The 17,275-nt window shown below is 38.7% G+C and overlaps 1 protein-coding gene across 8 annotated transcripts in view; it reads right to left on the reverse strand.

Moving 5' to 3' along the window:
- TRERF1 (transcriptional regulating factor 1) overlaps positions 1-16,839 on the reverse strand; it is a 143,019-nt gene extending 126,180 nt beyond the window's left edge. For 7 of the 8 annotated variants that reach the window (XM_077813825.1, XM_077813824.1, XM_077813822.1 and 4 more), the window contains exon 1: positions 16,597-16,839. The gene's annotated coding sequence lies outside the window, so the exon portion shown is untranslated. Of the gene's footprint in view, positions 1-16,255; positions 16,395-16,596 lie in introns of those variants that run through there. The other variant, XM_077813818.1, reaches the window with a different exon arrangement.
- Between the last annotated feature and the right edge of the window lie 436 nt (positions 16,840-17,275).

The following is a 17,275-nucleotide window of genomic DNA, read 5'->3' on the forward strand; positions in this document are numbered from 1 at the left end:
AATTTTTAAAAGGCTGAGTTTAAAATATATTGAGCCTAGTTATAAGGGAATACAGAACGTGCTGAACTGCCATTTTTAATGGTATTTTTGCACCACCTCTTCATGCACTGCTTTATAAATCAAACAATTTTTTTTTAAATACAAGAGGCTCAATCTAGTAGAAAGCGCCAAACAGCAACACACACACAAAAATTAGAGGTTCATAATTTTTAAAAAGGAACAAAAATGGAAGAAAAGAAAAACTTCTGTAAATGTTTCTATATTTTTGTATAGCAGAAGTCAATTGGCTCCCAAGTCTTCCCAAAATTTTCTTTTTCTATAACAGTTTTCTGAGTTTATTTTGTTTACAACTGTATATTTAGCAGAAATATAAACATATAAAATGAAATTATCAGACACTATACATGTTCTTCAATTACAAAATCATAAATGCAACTTTAATGTTTGTGAATTGGCTAAAGTATGCTCTGAACTGGTACAGTATCTGCCTCAAAATTAATACAAAAAGAAAGGGGAAAAGATTAGTACCAGTTTAATAGCTATGCTTGTGGTATTAAAAAGGAGGTCAAGTCGTTTTAACAATAGATACTTATGGCTAGTCTATACTACAGAATGTAATATGTCAGTAAATTACATATTACTGTACCTTAAGACTGAAGATTTGCTTGTCAGAATAGGACAAACCATGGCCCCAATCATGCACCCAATTGATTGCGCCCAGATACACCACTGCTGAATGCCACTGGCTCTATGCACGGACAAATTGCATAAAGTCTATGTCATCGTAACCGCGGTCTGGAACTATATTTCAGCCTCAGAGTCAAATTCACCACTGGCATAAGTAGATGCCACTCTAGTGAATTCATATTCTGTCTACATAGGCAAGACCAAATAATGTTACCACACAGTGCCCTGATATGGCAAATTTTGTAATACAGACAGGGGATACTGTGGTCATGTAACCTAATTTTCGGTTACCAACATTTTATCAAAATAAAAACAAACAGAACTGATCACAGTACAAATTATTTTCTTACCTAAAAAAGCACAAGGTGAAAAATATAAAGAATAGTAGCGCTCAGTAGCAAAGTACAGAGTTACAGTTTATATTATATGTGAAGTCATAATAATGATTTTTTCATTATCAGTTTACCCCACTTGGTTCATCTTTCCCTTCTGCAATCCAATTTTTTGTTAGGATTCAGGTTATTACATATGTGCCTAGATTAAAATGACTGTTGGAGCACATGACTGTACAATAACTTGTATTATCTGAGTTCTGTTTAGGATCTTCCAACCTCCTCTCTCATTAATTTCAGAGCATCTCCCATTTCCATATATGCTCCAGGTTGTATTAATTTTCAGCCAAAACTGCAAAAAATAGTTTCAGGGCAATTAAGTCCCCACTGGCCCTTAAATTTTTTCATCTCTTCACCTCCAAATCACTGGTCCAAATCCAATCCAGGGCAGTAATGACTCAAAGTTTTTACCAACTGAGGACCAATTAGTGGTCTATTGCACTTTGCTAAAAGTCCACAACAGATTTGCAGAAGGAATGGCAACTACTCAGCTGCACCATTACAATCGGGACAAGGAGGGACTGCAGGACAGAACGCATCGGTGGGACTGGCAGTGGAGTAGGGTGCTGCGGTCCCATCCCCCCCGCCAGTTAGTGGGGACCAAAAGTTGCAACTGTGGTGGTACCGGATATTTCTTTGATGGCCTACATACAATGGTTTTAAGTAGTTTCAATACAGTTTCCTGTGGAGTAGTGCACACATCACAAACCACCACCACATTTTCAGAGGATTTAAATGGACACCGAAACTGAGTTACTGAATCTCACCCCCAGAAGTCACTCCTCCAAGTCAGGATTGAGCAGCTGTGTGAGCAGGCACTGCTGCACCTGTTCCAAGGAGAAACAGGACTTAGGCCTCCAGAACTGCCGATCTGGCACCTTTTACTAACACTAAATTGACAACAAAAATATTTTTATACTTAAAACTGTCTGATTTTTACCCACGGCTGTCTGTCAACATAATGAACTCCTGTGATGGACATAACAATGGGAAATTATCTGGGAGTATTTTTAAGCCCTGCTCCAATAATTTATTCTTGCAGAGGACAAAATTAAACATTACTTCTTTAAACTCTATCACAGCAAAATTATTGTCTACATTTTTATATTGTGCTCGTCCCCAGAGTGTCCGAGCACTTTACAGTTTAAACAAACATGAAGGATAAATCTAACATTCGGCCTACATAGCTTCCTCCTACACACCAATATTCAGCTACTACCCAGGGATATGTGTCTGCACACTCATGCTCTCTCTTATGTGACTATACCTAAATTTCCTCCTACCTTATTTTTCCTATATGGTTGCTGCTGAAAGAAAGCTAGGCTAAGGGAGTGATCTAAACATAGAAACTGTGCAAGAATTAAAATCCTTGATTTTTATGTACTGAGGGCCTGATCTAAAACCCACTTAAATCTATTGATGACTATGGGTTTTAGATCAAGCCCTATTTTCCGATGTGCATTTATCATACAAGATTCAAATGAGTCCACAAATGTGCGTTTAAGTTGAAGTTAGCAATGTAAGCGTACGTCAGATATTTTGATAGTCTCAGTGAAATAAATGCTTTTATTTCAATGTGTAGAAGTAAATATACAATATAGCCCTAGCACATGGTTAATAACACAGCAAGTAGATCTGCACAGGGACTGAGACAAGACGTCATCTGATTTACATACAAAATCCTTAGGGGGAAGAGAGGAGGGATGGGACGGATGGAACTGTTTCTAGTTCCAGGATCTCACACAGATATGTAGACTGTTTGGCGTCTATTTCAATGAGATTGTGCAAGATAAACCAAAACATTAAAATGAACTTCACAACTTGTTTCAACCTCACATTCCTGATCTTCAGAGAACTTAATCATTGCCGTACAACCAGATCAGATTGAGAACTGCGCCAAACCACTAGTGGAGGCAGGTGTAACTTCAACAGAATTACACCCAATTATGCCAACAATGATCTTGGCCCTCAATCTTCAAAGAAATGTTTGAATTACTTCCTCCCCAAAGTAATTTGTCATAGTCCACTCTAATCTCAGTTGAAGAGATTTCGTAACAAATATAGCTGAAGTTAACAACTGAGTAAGGACAACTTGAGGCAACTGACCAAAATAAAGACAGACATTATGAAGACTGGAAGAGATCTGAGGATCCATGGGTGATTAAACTGTCTAGCTAAAAATTTAAACAAAAAACTTAGAACTGATCTAAACCAAGTTTAGAATAATTCAAAATATACCACAATTTTTTTAAGTGTGAAAGTTACTTTTATCACGCTCAGATAACACAAAAGCAGACACACAATTTGACCAAAAACTTTCCAGTGCATAAAAAGTATTTTTTCAAATGTAAATTCCTCCAAGCAGGGACTTTGCTTTAAGTGTTTGTAAACTGCTATGTACACCTGTTGTGCAGCAAAGGGTAATTTTCCTAAAGTTTCAACTTGGCAAATGGAAACAGGAGTTTATAAGAGAAACAAATAGAGCTCCTCTATGACTGCAGCATTGCTACCATCACATCAGAATTTGGGGTTTTAAATCTACCACAGATGGAAGACTTCCCAATAAAAATTAAGCCTACCTACACAGGACAGGCAGAACAATGTTCAGTACTAATAACATGTAAGCACAAGTTTCTAAAAATTTTGTTGCATAATTTATTAACTTTCATACCACAGTTTCACAGGTTGAGATAGAAAGCAACACAGAGAGATAGCTGAAACACTTCTTTCTGCCATCAGCTCAGTAAATTACGTCTCAGAGTATTTTTAACTTGAATATACAGTGGAAATAATATTTACTTAAGTTTCCCAATCTAAAAAGTCATCTAACTGTAGTTTAGTACAGATATACATCTGCTACGCATCATAAAGATTTACAGTAAGCAGTGACTTACCAGTACTGCATAGATAGTATGTGTGTCACTGACTCAACCTGAAAGCTTGTTTCATTCACATGAAAATTGAGGCTTGCTTGCTTTCTTATTTTTTCAATCTGATCCACTAGGCCAAATCTTCCTCCTCCTCCTAAAAATCAGTAACAAAACTCCCACTGACTTCAACAGAGCAGATTCAAGAGCTTAATACTACTGTACAGGGCTGGCCTAAAGTTTATTAGATTCCCTACAAAAAGCAGAACAGGTGCCATCATGCCCACCACTAGACTGAAAAAATATTTTTGTCCTGCTTCCTTTGAAGGGCTTCTGTATACGAGGGGGATCCCAGCAGATAGTATCTGCCGTTGCTTACAGCTGGCCCTTCTATTGAATTAACTGTACTGATTATCAGCATTCAGCTAGGAGTTTCAAGAGCTAAACTGCACAATACATATGTGAAGTGTGTACATTTCTAAAAAGTATGAACTTGGTTTACTGCTAACAGAAATAACACGACCCACATGCACTATATGCTGTTAGAGCTGGTACATACAGCTTTACATTTGATGGAACCTTGAATAAATTGCATTGTTCTTTTGTTCTTTTATTTTCATGACTTAAAAATATTAGTTTTAAAGATTCCCTGGAAGAATCTAGAAGTTAAGTGCTACATGTGAAAACAACAATTATGGTAAGCACAGTGTGGGGTTTAAACTTGACAGTTTATCTTTAGGTAAATTATAGAATATAATTACAAAGTAGGCAGTAACACTGCTGCAGCTAAAAGAAACAGCTATAATTACTCATGTAACAGAAGCACTAACCTATGGACCCAATACTGTAAATCCTTACTCATGCGAAGTCCATGGAACTATTCATAGGAGGAAAGACTACTTCAGCGTGTTTTGGATTGGGCCCACAGGGCCCAATTTTGTAATCTTTACTTATCTGAAGTCAGAATTTTGGATAAGGTTCTACATGCATACTTCTACAAAGTCTGGATTGCAACTTCCCTAGTTTTGGGCCATCACTTAAAGGGTTATTTGGATTTTCTTCTTTTAAATCAAGTTAAAAAATTGGATCCAAATTTTTCTGAGAAAGTCCCCAGCTTTAAGGGTTTAACATCTCAACATCAGAACATGGCTCTCTGTTAGTACAGAGATCGAGCGCCCAGTCCGAGAGACTGTAATGCCTTTTTTCAAGCCAGTGAAATCAATGTGTGCATGATTCACTCATATATATTAAATATTCATATTAAAATTTCTTATTGAAACCTGGATTACAAAAAATGCATATTAAAAATAAACCATTTAGGACCAGATTCTTTTAGCCTTGCTCATGTTCTGTAGTACTTGACTTTGCAAGTAGCCAGACTACGTCTGTGGGACTATTTGAGAAGTAAGGTACTATTCACGAACAGTCAGGGCAGCAATTCGACTCTGTGATTTCACAAATTTTTCTCTGGAATTTTCTATTTAGGTGCATTATTTCTTAAATCAATGTTTGCTTTTAAAACAGCTCTTAAACCTCTTGTTTCTACCATAAGCAAGATCAAGTATAAAATTCATCCTCTGTAACGCATCTGTGATTTTCAAACATATGAACAAAGAAATCATCCTTTCATTTTCCCAATAGAAATATTCCCATAGTCCTTCCTTTCTATTATAACACCACCACCTTTAGGAATGTTTCCGTTAAAATTCGCTATAATCTGCGTTTTTCAAGAGATCATACTTTCAAAAAAAATGGTTCTCCTCCTCCCCTCGTGATCCCCTTTGCTTCCCCTTCTCTATTTTTTACTGTACTAAAAAAAGGCAACAACATTATTATTTTATAGAGATCCATGGCTGATCAGGTTATTGCTGTGTTACCACATTGGGAATTTCTGCCTTGTAACAGTACAAAGTGGGTTTAGATCTTCTGATGAAAAGGTACAAAAACTCAGCACTATTACTGCTCACTGGTGGGCGGGGTGGGGAGGGTGAAAGGGGGAAAGAGAGCTTGACTACATTTTCACAAATTTTCCAGCTCTAATTACTAGTACACTCTTGAAACCAAAGACTGACATGTTGCTGGATCCAAATCATACTTACAAACATGGTGTAACATAATGCCAGCAACTCATATTCGCAACAACTTTACATTTGAAAAGGTTGTCTGCTGATTTAGAACCAGACCTCCCAGATGTTGTTGGACATGCATGGCTCCAATGGTATGTTACAGTCATCAAATCTGAGTGTCACCCCACACACTGTGAGTTCATATCCAACCCAGGACAGAAATCTGAAATAAAAAAGGAGGCAGCTTGCTCCAATCTACTGCTGTCAAAGGAACCCATCTAACTGGAGGTTTATAAGAACAGATTGGATAAACACCTATCAGGGATGAGGTACATATATATAAGTATACGTATATACTTGGTCCTACCTCAGTGCACGGTGATGGACTAGCTGTTCTCACAAGATCCCTTCCAGCCCTACATTTCTATGTTCTGCCACAGAATCTTATCAAGCTTTCATGATTTGGCAAATGCAGTGCCTACTACCATTGAATCAAGTTTGGGAGGTGTATATAAATCCCTCTCACTCCTGCTGATGCACTACATTTTCTTACAGACTCATCATTGCTCATGTTCAAAGACATCCAACAGTATTGGTTGCCATGTTCCTACAAACTGCCCTACCTTGAAGCAATGGAATGGCAGGTGGTATTCCTTTGCAGAGGAGGCAAAAATGCCAGTATAGGCACCCGAATTCATGTACAGAGTAGTGCTCTCTGCCCTACTCTGATCTGGGTGTTGATGATCACATCAACTTTGTTGCAGAAGCAATTTAGAAACTTCAAACTTGGACCTCAGATATGTTATATGAAGCACCTTGGTTCATGTTTTTACCATGTCTACAAGACATGTCAATCTCTAAGGTGTTTTTCTGACCTATTTTTTCCAGGACCTGTTTTTGTTGGCTCAATATATATATATTGAGCAATATAAAATTTACAAACAAAAAACCCCACACATCCCACAATATAGACCATACCTGAGGAAAAACCATTTAAGAAAACAAAGATTATAGACACTTTTGAACTATCACAATTAGTGTGTTTCCATCAGTTATCTTTAATCTCTGATTGGAAATGAGCAGCAACAAAAAAAGTAATAATTCTGGAAGTATGTACTGAAATTGCAGATACTAAAACAGAGAAGAACACACACACAAGCAGCTACCTACGTGGGAGACATTCAGCTGAGTTTGAACAGTACTGCATGCTGAACAGACAACTAAAATATCAGCCCTTGTTGAGACCTGCACCATAGAATATGTGTTAACACTTACTGCTGCTTTTGTGATGGTATACTGAAATACAGTGGTGTTCCTTTGAAACATGGAGTATCTGTACTTCAAAGGTGAAAACACACAGTTTGGTACTAAACTATTTTTTACCTGACACACCAAGTGTGTGAAGCAACAACAAAACTGCTGATGCTGTGTTAAACATAATGAAAACTGGCTATTAGATGACCTAGAGGACAGCCCTTCGTACAGCTAGATAATAGCCCCAGGTTTGGTAGTGATTCTGGGAGTCTTGTTTTTGATCCTGAAACTTTTTTTTTTAAAGTTCTACTGTGGTCTAGGAGCCATCACAAAGGTGAGACTTTCAGCCCTCAGAGAAGGAAAACAATATGAAATTCTCTCTCATGTGTTACAAATGGCAAGTTCTGCCTCCATCTCAAGGAAGACTGCCTGTCTGCAAGGTAAGTACAGCTCCTAAAAACTGGGATGTGACAAAACAAGAGAAAAGGCAAACTAAAATGATATGACTGGCAAGAGATTTAAGGATCTCATAATACAGCCAGAGTAATGGCCTTGTGGACATGAAGGTTCCATCAGCCTACACGGGAGGTAAAGAAAAACCCATATTTGGCTGGGACCCTCTAAGTTTTATAGTTTGGGGGCAGAAGTAAAACTGTGTTACCTTATATTAAAAATAGGTCAGGTTTAATTTCTTATTCAATAAATAAATATAATTACTAATGAGACAAATCTCATCTTTGTCTGAAAGTGAATAACTACAAAATGCAGGTTTAATCTATTAAAGATTGTGTCTACACCAGAAAAACTAAGAATTGTAATTTCCACCAGTGGAGCCCCAACGATGGTACAAATGGGTGGGACTTGATGGCAGTAAAAATGTCCTACTGCTGTCCTCACTACATTTTCCACCATTGCTACCACTGGTGATGCTGCAACAATTTTGAGTTATGAGTCCCAGATTTGCCAATGAAGATGCAGCGTCATTTACAATTTGTGCAGCCTTTCTTCATATACTGCTAACTAGTCTGAGGAGAGTGAATAATCTGTGACCAAACTGAATATTAATAGATGGTAACTTTTATGCCTTAAAACAGTTGTCTTCACTTCTACATTTTCAGAATTGAATACAGTATCTCCCAATTTTGTTTTTTTATTTCTCACTTACAGTACAATAATCAAGCATTTGAAGTCACTTACATGAGATATATTATGACATTGAATACTACACATTGTCTCATATGCAAACTGATGACCATTTTAATTCTGTATGAATAGCAGAAGGTTACTCAAATACAAGTGAAGCTTCTCAAATAAATATATTTCACAATTTCTATGGGTACAGTACGTAGTTAAAAACATGACCCTGCAAAAAAAGTAAGTATGTACTTAATCATACACACATGAATATTCCCACTGCAGGATCAGTGTTAGATGTTTACCTTATTCACCTATCCAACATGACACATCTGGGGAGAAAGCCATTACTCTGTTCAGAAAGAGCAGAACTTCTGCTTAAGCCTAGTATACGCTTAAAAGTTTCTGTATTGGCAGATCTTTACCTGCAAAAGCTTCCTAGTGTAGATGCAGCTTATACCAGCAAGGAAGCCCTTTTGCCAGTTCAGCTTATCCCAGTTTGGAGAGTGAAATAAACCATACAGGAAAAAGCAGTTTTATGCTGGTGTAACTGCATCTACAGGAGGTCTGTACAGAAATGACACCCAAAACACAAAAAAACAAACATAGTTCCCTAACTGACACTGCTATACCAGCAAAAGATTCTATTGTACCTCTGGCCTTAGATAGATTTCCGCATCCACATTTTAACACATCAACCCAGAGATTGTTTATATAAAAAGAAAATGCTAACTTTCTCTCTCTCTCTCTCACACACACACACACACACGGAGAGTGGGGAAAATCCCAACTCCCCCCATCAATTAGAAGAGGGGGAGAAATGAAGGGATGCAGCACATTTTCTTTTTTTCAGTCAGAAAAGTGTTATGCAACTTTTTTTCCCCGTAGATATAAAATTTAAGAAGAAAATCCTGGATGTGTTTAAATGTAACAAACATTTAAAGTATCTCTAAAGTTATCTCGTTGTTTTATAGGACAGGAACGCAAAGTCATTTTCACATGACTATCATGGAAACCTCTACAGTATTCTTTTGCCTTACAGAGAAATTAATATGGTGTAAGCTCCGTACCCCGAAACATACACAGAGTCCTTAAAAAGTGGGATGTCTAATCAGGAGCCATGTAAATACAGAGTCCTCTAAGGATATTAGATTATTCTTTCTACACTTAGTCACCACCACTCTCAGAGACCCAGCTGCCAATATGACCATCCCTCGCTGCTTAGGGTAAGTTGCTGCTAGACTTGTACTTGCCTACCAAAGTAATATTTTCCCAACACCATATTTCGACAGTTTTATCATAGGATTTCTTTGGGGGGCCCCCTGCATCAGTCACAACTTTCCCTCTACCTATTAGCATGCATAAGGTTTCAAAAAAAATCCAGATATCAAACAACAGCAATGCTGCTTCAATATAGAGACAATGGAGTCAAAGTATTGCAATTTTTTTTCTATGCAGCACTTCAAGGACACATCACAACTCAGCCTCTTTCAGAAATCTTAGAGCAAGCAGCTGACAAGAGGGGAAAAGACTGACTGTTTTCTATTTAGACTAAAGTGAGACACTAGAAAACGTGAGATATGGCCTTGAATGGCTGTTTTAACAAATGTCTCTTATTTTGGGGAAGGGAAAAGTTAATATTTGTTTGTGCCCATATGGCTCAAAAAATGATCTACCCACAGGGATACTATGCCAGTGAAGAGTACTGAAGAACTCAATGCTCCAGATAAAAATCTGACAAATTTTCCAACAGTGACATGGGACAAAAAATACCTTTTCATACAAGTCTACATAATTGCAGTATCTTGGGTCTTTCTGTAACACAGAACTAGACAACTATGCAAACTTAGGTGGGCTGTTTGCATGATCTGTATCACACTTCATTACAAAGTAAGCTAAAACCACAAAACTAATTTCACTTTGAACCTCAAAATGCACTTATAAAAATTACAGTACTCATTCAGAATGCTGCAGTATCTCTACTGTAAGATGGAGTGTTTTGGACTACTGTTGTATAATACGGCAGGATGCAGTACTGACAACCCCATGTATTCAAAAATCATGGGTCAGGCCCCAAAATACTATGAGACTGGCTTAAAAATCACAAGTTTTAAAAAAAATAATTGTGAGCTCTCTTCATTTGCCTTCTTGGTTTTGAGACTTTAGGACAGTCTCAGGTCACATTTTTCAACTTGTCTCTGCAACCAGGAGGGCTACATTTTTTTATTTTTTTTTAATAATGAAAGCCAAGATGATCATATACTTACAACACTGCAGGAGCTCAGACTTTAAGAAAATCACCAAATACCATGAGACTCTCAACAAACTCATAAGAGTTGGCAAAACAGGTATACATATTTGGGCTTGTAAATATTAGATTTTTTAATTGGATAATGTAGATAAATACTGATTTCATCATACAAACACAAACTGAGGAAAAATATTTCCATTGATAATCATCAAAATTTACGCAAATTATGCTAAGTAAGAAAAATGGTGCTTGAGAATTTATTACACTTGATTTAAGGCCATTTACTTTTATATTCTGACATGATATTGCCAATTTGTGTTTTAACAGTTATAAAGCTTTAACTTTTTTAATCTCAACATTGAATGGCATTAAATAATTATTCTCTGATGTCCCCATTGTCTGAACCCCCCATAACTGTGAAAATTTAAATACATAATAGAAAAAAGTGCTTAAAAATAAACATTAATTTTATCCACCAAAATTATATAAAAATAACCATTCTGCCCATCCTATTTTAAGGGCAGAATATAATACAGTACTTTTGGGGGACAAATTCTGCCCTAGCCTGAAGGGTCACTGCAGTTCCTGGACACAGCTAAACCTTGACCCCTCTCTTCAGGCAGGATACAGCAAGCCCACATAGAGTATCCACACCCACTGGTGCATGAAGCTCTGTCCTACTGGGACTCCTGGAATGAGGTGTCTAATTGGGGCAGTGTAAATAAAGAGTACTCAATTGGAAATAAAGAGTCCACTATTATTCTTTCTACCCACTACCACTTTCTATGACCCAGTGTCAATATGACCATCTCTCACTCCTTCAGATCAAGTTGCTGGTCATTAATATTATCCTTGTACTTGCCTTAGGAGAGTTTGGGGATCCAGGCCTATGCAGATTCTTTGACCAATTGGATCCCCCACTCCAGTCTCTTGCCAGGGCCAGACTCAACAACTTCCTAGATCTAGACCCTCTATGAATGGGCAAGCTGTTCCCCTCACCTGCCGAAGAGCCAGGGGCAAACATGCTCCCCAACAACGTAGAATGGGACTGTGGAATATTGTACGTAAGTGCTACACACTCCCATGTGCCAGTCAAAAGCAACCACATTGGTTATTTTCTCCCAAAAAAGAGATTAAGAAAAAGTAAGGTTTTTTTTTAAAAAATATCCTTTGAGTCACGCTCAGCCATACCCTCTGAAGGACGAGCAGCCCTTCTTAAAATATATTTGAATGTGCTATTTTCTGTTTCTCTTAGAAGGCAGGATTTCCCCCATTACCCTGAAATTGATTAAAAGAATATTAATATGTGTCTCAAAGCTAAACATGATTTAAGAACAGGTTTTATAGTACTGTATGTGGCTAAATACCTGGAATTTGCTTTCTTGGATATTTAGTTTAAACTGAAGACCCCATCTGGCAAACACTCTAGCATCTGTGTAACTTTAGTGGGACTATTCACGTAATTAAAGTCAATGGTACTACTCACATGAATAAATTTATTCAAGTGGTTAAACGTTTGTAAGATGGAGGTCACGAAGAGAATTAGTATGTGTGCATAGATTGTATTTGTAACTGTATCTAACAGTGTCAAACGATATTTTAGAGTTTTAAAAATGTAATTTTGATTAAGCTTTGTCATTGGTTCAGGAATACCGAACCAGGAATTCTTTTATTTGGGGGGGGGGGGAGGAATGAATACTACTCCTTCATAATTATCACACCTTCATTTTTTTAACATTCATGTTTTCAATGGAGCTAATAACATCTTTTAAAAGACACTGTGTTACTGTATAAGTGGCACTGCCATGTCACATAGACATCTTCATATACTGATGCCAGTATAGACCTGAGAACAGTGTTTTGCTTAGCTACTGTACTGCTGAACTATCAAGAGAGAGAACAAATATTTTTCTCAAACATTTTGCCACAATAACTTATATTTTTAAATTTATCATTCCCTGGCAGATTTAAAACCAAATTTTAAACTATTCACAACAGAGTAAGCCTTATACTGAACTATTACAATCCCCTATTTTAAAACTATTTTGGGTTGAAACTCAGAACTAAATCATTCCATTAAAATACAAGCAGAAAGTGGGAGAAATCTGACTGGATATTGACAAAACCAGACCAGTACATGAGGAAGGGCAGAGAACACGAGCTCAAGCAAAATCATTCCCCACTTCTGGATCTGACAAAGGACCTCCATGGAAACTGCATGGGTTCAGGGCTCCCAACCTTTAAGGAGTATGGCTAGGTGAAAAAAGACGGTAGAGCTTATATTGAGCTGCTGTCCCTAGCCTAAATGCAGCTAATCAAACAGCAAATATTTTGCAAAAATAGGGAGTTTATCATCAAGTTTTAGAAAAATGTTGATGCCCTCTCATTAATAAAAATGTCTCAATACTGCATTACTCCATGAAGTACACAGGACATAAGAGTACTGTCCTTACGTTTTTCTCGTATTCTCCACCTGTTATTGAGGGAGTTACATTAACCATCTAACAATGATAGTTACTTTCTTGGATTCCTGAAAAGACTAAACTAGCCAGAAAAATTAAACTGATGGAATTTAAGTCAAAAACCTAGGAACTTCCTAGTTAAATGGATGTGCCTTCCACAAAAATGAACCTAAACTGAAACATGTACACATTTTATGTTATTGAACTTGGTCACATGCCTCCAAGTGCATGACAAAGAGCAATATACAGACCTAAAACAATAAATGAATAGGAAATAAAGCCTGAGTCCATCCCCATGCAAAATGAGTCACTTAACATCAGACAAAGAATTTAGTCATGCTCTGGTTTATTTACTTGAATACCACATCATTTTCAAATGGGTCAAACGGCAGGGCAGGACACCTAGTGAACTATTCAACAGCCTGATCCTGCACTGAAGTCAATGGCAGAATACACATTAAAACAATGTGATCAAGACTGGCCCTATCATTTCACTTAAGGGCCCGATTCTGCATTGCATACTCATGTAAAACTCCCACTGCACAGCTCATTTTTAAAAATCATTTTTGTCCTTAAAGCTACATTATTCGTATCTTTTCTTTTATATAGAATCTGTCACTCTGCAGTTTGACTAGGTAGTCAGATGTCTGAACACTGCTCAGTTTCTTGCTGAAGTTTTCTGGCTTCATTTTGTTACATAAACATACACTGCTATTCAAGCATAGCAGAAAGGATTAAAAAAATATATTAGTTAATTACATAACTTGTGTGCAGGTCTTATGTATTGACTTTTAATTCTCTCAAAGTACACATATACATAAAAATTATGAAAATCGTGTTAACTGGCAATTCACAAATGTTAGCCTAAGGGAAGTTTATAATGCAACTTTTTCATGTGATAGAGAAAATCATTTAACTAAATAAAAACAAGCCTATTTGTTATGCTGTACACTCCCTTTATTTATAGCAAAGCCTTTTAAATTAACATCTTCAAAGTCCCATAACATATCTATAGAGTATTTGAACCCAATAGTACATTTGATGTTAAATGTATGCCTTAACAAACCTTATACAAAAGTGAACATACCTCAAAAGGAGTGGCCTATAGTAGCATGGCAGGCAAGGCCTTGAAATGTAATAAAATGTCTGAATTTTCTTTGATCTATTGTAATACCAATCAGAGGACATCAGAGAAATAGCTCTGCTCCAGGCCAATTAATGTCCAGTCAAGACCACAAATTAAATTAAATGATACAAAAAATGTTCTGTGCATGAAAACTGTGTGTACAAATGGTTCGTCCATACCATATAGATTTTTGTGCCTTAATTAAATACATATTTACAGGTTTTGAAAAAGGAAAATATTTAGGCTCTGACCCTGCAAAGTTCTCCACATGAGTGGATCCCTGTGCAGGGCTCACTCCATATTCGTGTCTTACAGTAATATTGTAGTTGCCAGAGACATAAACAATCAATCAGTTTATGTCTCTGGCAACTAAAATAATCACATTTTCTCACAAATAGTTTTGTTATTATTCACATTTTGTAATGCTCTGTTATTTTAGTCTGTAAAGATCTACACCTATCTTAAGTAATTTGTTGGCACAGCAAAGATGTATCAATTTATTAGACCTAAAGTACAAAATTTGCAAAGTTTACACCTGAAAAGTAAAGTGTAGGTAACTGATTGACAGACATGAAAAACTAATCTATAAAGCAAGCAGAGGAAGAAGAAAGCATTATCCATTTGTCAACTGGTTAACTGATTATTAATTTTACTTGTAAAACATCTGTCTTGTATTTAGACATCTGGTGTACAGTTTTGCTCTTTACTCCATACATTTCAAGAGACCACAAAATTCAGTAGTTGTGTGCTTAAAATCAGTGACAGTGACCAGTTTATTGTACATTCCTTATCTGAGGAAAGCAATAATATATAATTTCCAAAGAATAAAAATATAAAAAAATTAATTCCTATGCAACCGTGTGATTCAGCTGTAACAGCCTCTTTAGACAATTTCAGATAGAAAACTTAAATGTGATCTTGTTAGAAACACAGATTCACAAACATGGAAGTAAATTAGCAAATCAATATTTCAAGAATGTGACACACTGAACACTTGCATTTTGTCAGCCACACTATACAGCTAATTCAAAGTACCATTTCTGATCCAGTATTTGAAAGCTATTTACTGGCCATTAAGTAGGAACCAAGCCATTATCTTGCCGTAAGAGATCACAATATAAGTACAATTACAGCAAAATGTTTCAGAACCTGAATCCACATCCCTTTCCAACTTCCCCAAGAACCAACCACCACCAGCCCTAATTACCTTAAATCCTAAACCCTTTTCAGGGGTGCACATCAAGCCCAAACCCCTTTTAAATGCAAAGCCCACAGCATAATGTACCTAATTTCAGGCTTTTGGCCTGAGAAGTAGGGATTTTTCAAACTCTGGGGCCTGCCTCCAAAGTCTCTGGACTTTCAGTATTGCAGCTCTGATGTGACACTGAATAGAATATGGGAGGAACCTCTACAGGCAGGCTGCAAAAAGGCAATTCTAAGAGCCACGTTTTTCAGAATCACAAAGTACTGGAACATATTATTTTCCTGATTTTAAAAGCACACTTTTATCTTAGGCAATATTTTTGTCACTTGCCAAGGAGAAACCATAGGACAGAGATTTAGGGAGTGGCCAAGATGAAAATCTCAGGTTTTTCTATTTCCCACTGTAGGCAGGTATGGCAGCATATTATCAAATGCCAAATCCACGCATACAGTAATTTGCCACACCACAGCATTGACACAAATGCACCATGTGAAAAGATTCATCCCTAAGGAGTCCTGCGGTTTCTCACTTGCAGATTGAGAACTTTATCACATAGGTTCACTTTAATTCCATTCCCTAAGGCCTGCACACCGCCCCCCCCCCAAAAAAAAAAAAAAAAAGCCGCAAGCACAGGACACTGTAATAAACTGCCAGCCCCTTCTCCCTGCTGGGATGTCTTGCAACAGAGAGAAGAGGCTGCAGGGAGGGCCTCGCCTACTCAGCAGTACAGAGCGAGAGTGAGCTGCAAACTTTTTCTTTATTTAGGGGAGCCCCAGCTAATACAAAATTAAACTTGCTAAGCATTTACCTACCTGGTATAAATCTGCAACAAGTGCATGCAGGATCCGGGAACACAGACCTGGCCGGACTGGGCACAATTTTCCCCTTTTTGGGAGGCGTTGATGGAGCAATTTCAATATTAATTTATTACAGAACTGCCTTTGCTCGGTCCTACTTTACTTACAGTACAGATCTCGTCCTGTAAACAAATATCGCTCCGCCAGGAAACATACTCCTCCCTCCCCTTCCCCCATGCAATACACCCTCCCCTAAGCAATTGCACTGGGAGCGAAGGAGTGGTGGCAATATCCACCCACCTCCCCACACACTTTGCAAGCCCACGCTAGGAAAGGCTCCGAGAACCAGGACTTACCTTTTGCATGATCCCCCTTTGCGCGCCCCGCCTAGTGATCGGGGGAGAGGTCGTGGGGGGGGGGGGTTTCTTGTAATCTCTGATGCAAAATCCCAGTGTCAGCAAATCGCTGTCAAATTATTTTCTTGCAAAAGAAAAAAAAAGCAGAAGCAGAAATGGGCGGAGGCTGGAGGAGGCGAGCGGATCCCTCCGCCGAGATGGGTCGGGCCCTGGGGTTGCGAAGCAGGAAGTAACAAGGTGTCAGCAGCAGCAGCGGTCGCCCTGAACCCCCCTCCCAGGCTGCCGCGCAACCCCCCGCCCGCAGCCGCCCGGGGCTTTGGGTGCAGGGACGGGCCAGGCCACGCGCGGGGGCTGCTCCCTTCCCGGGGAGCCGGGCTGGGCTCTGCCCAGCTGCCCCCCCTCTCAGCGCTGCAAACTCGGCGCAGGTGCGGGAGCCTCCGGCCAGCGGCGCCCCGGGGCGGCCGCCCCCAGCCCCCGGGAGGCGGGCGGAGGGCTGGCAGCCGGGCCCCGGGCTCCCCGGGGACACGGCGGTGCCGGAGGCTGCCGGGCGCGTTGCCTCTCGCCGGGCGCGGGCGCGGGGGCGGCGGGGCTGGACGGGGCGCAGCTGGGGCTGCGGCTCGCCGGGCTGAACACGCGAGGCGGCTCCATTGGCCCAGGCGCCGCCAAGCGCTCGCGGCCC

The sequence above is a fragment of the Eretmochelys imbricata genome, chromosome 3 (genome assembly GCF_965152235.1).
Source record: "Eretmochelys imbricata isolate rEreImb1 chromosome 3, rEreImb1.hap1, whole genome shotgun sequence".
NCBI lineage: Eukaryota > Metazoa > Chordata > Testudines > Cheloniidae > Eretmochelys > Eretmochelys imbricata.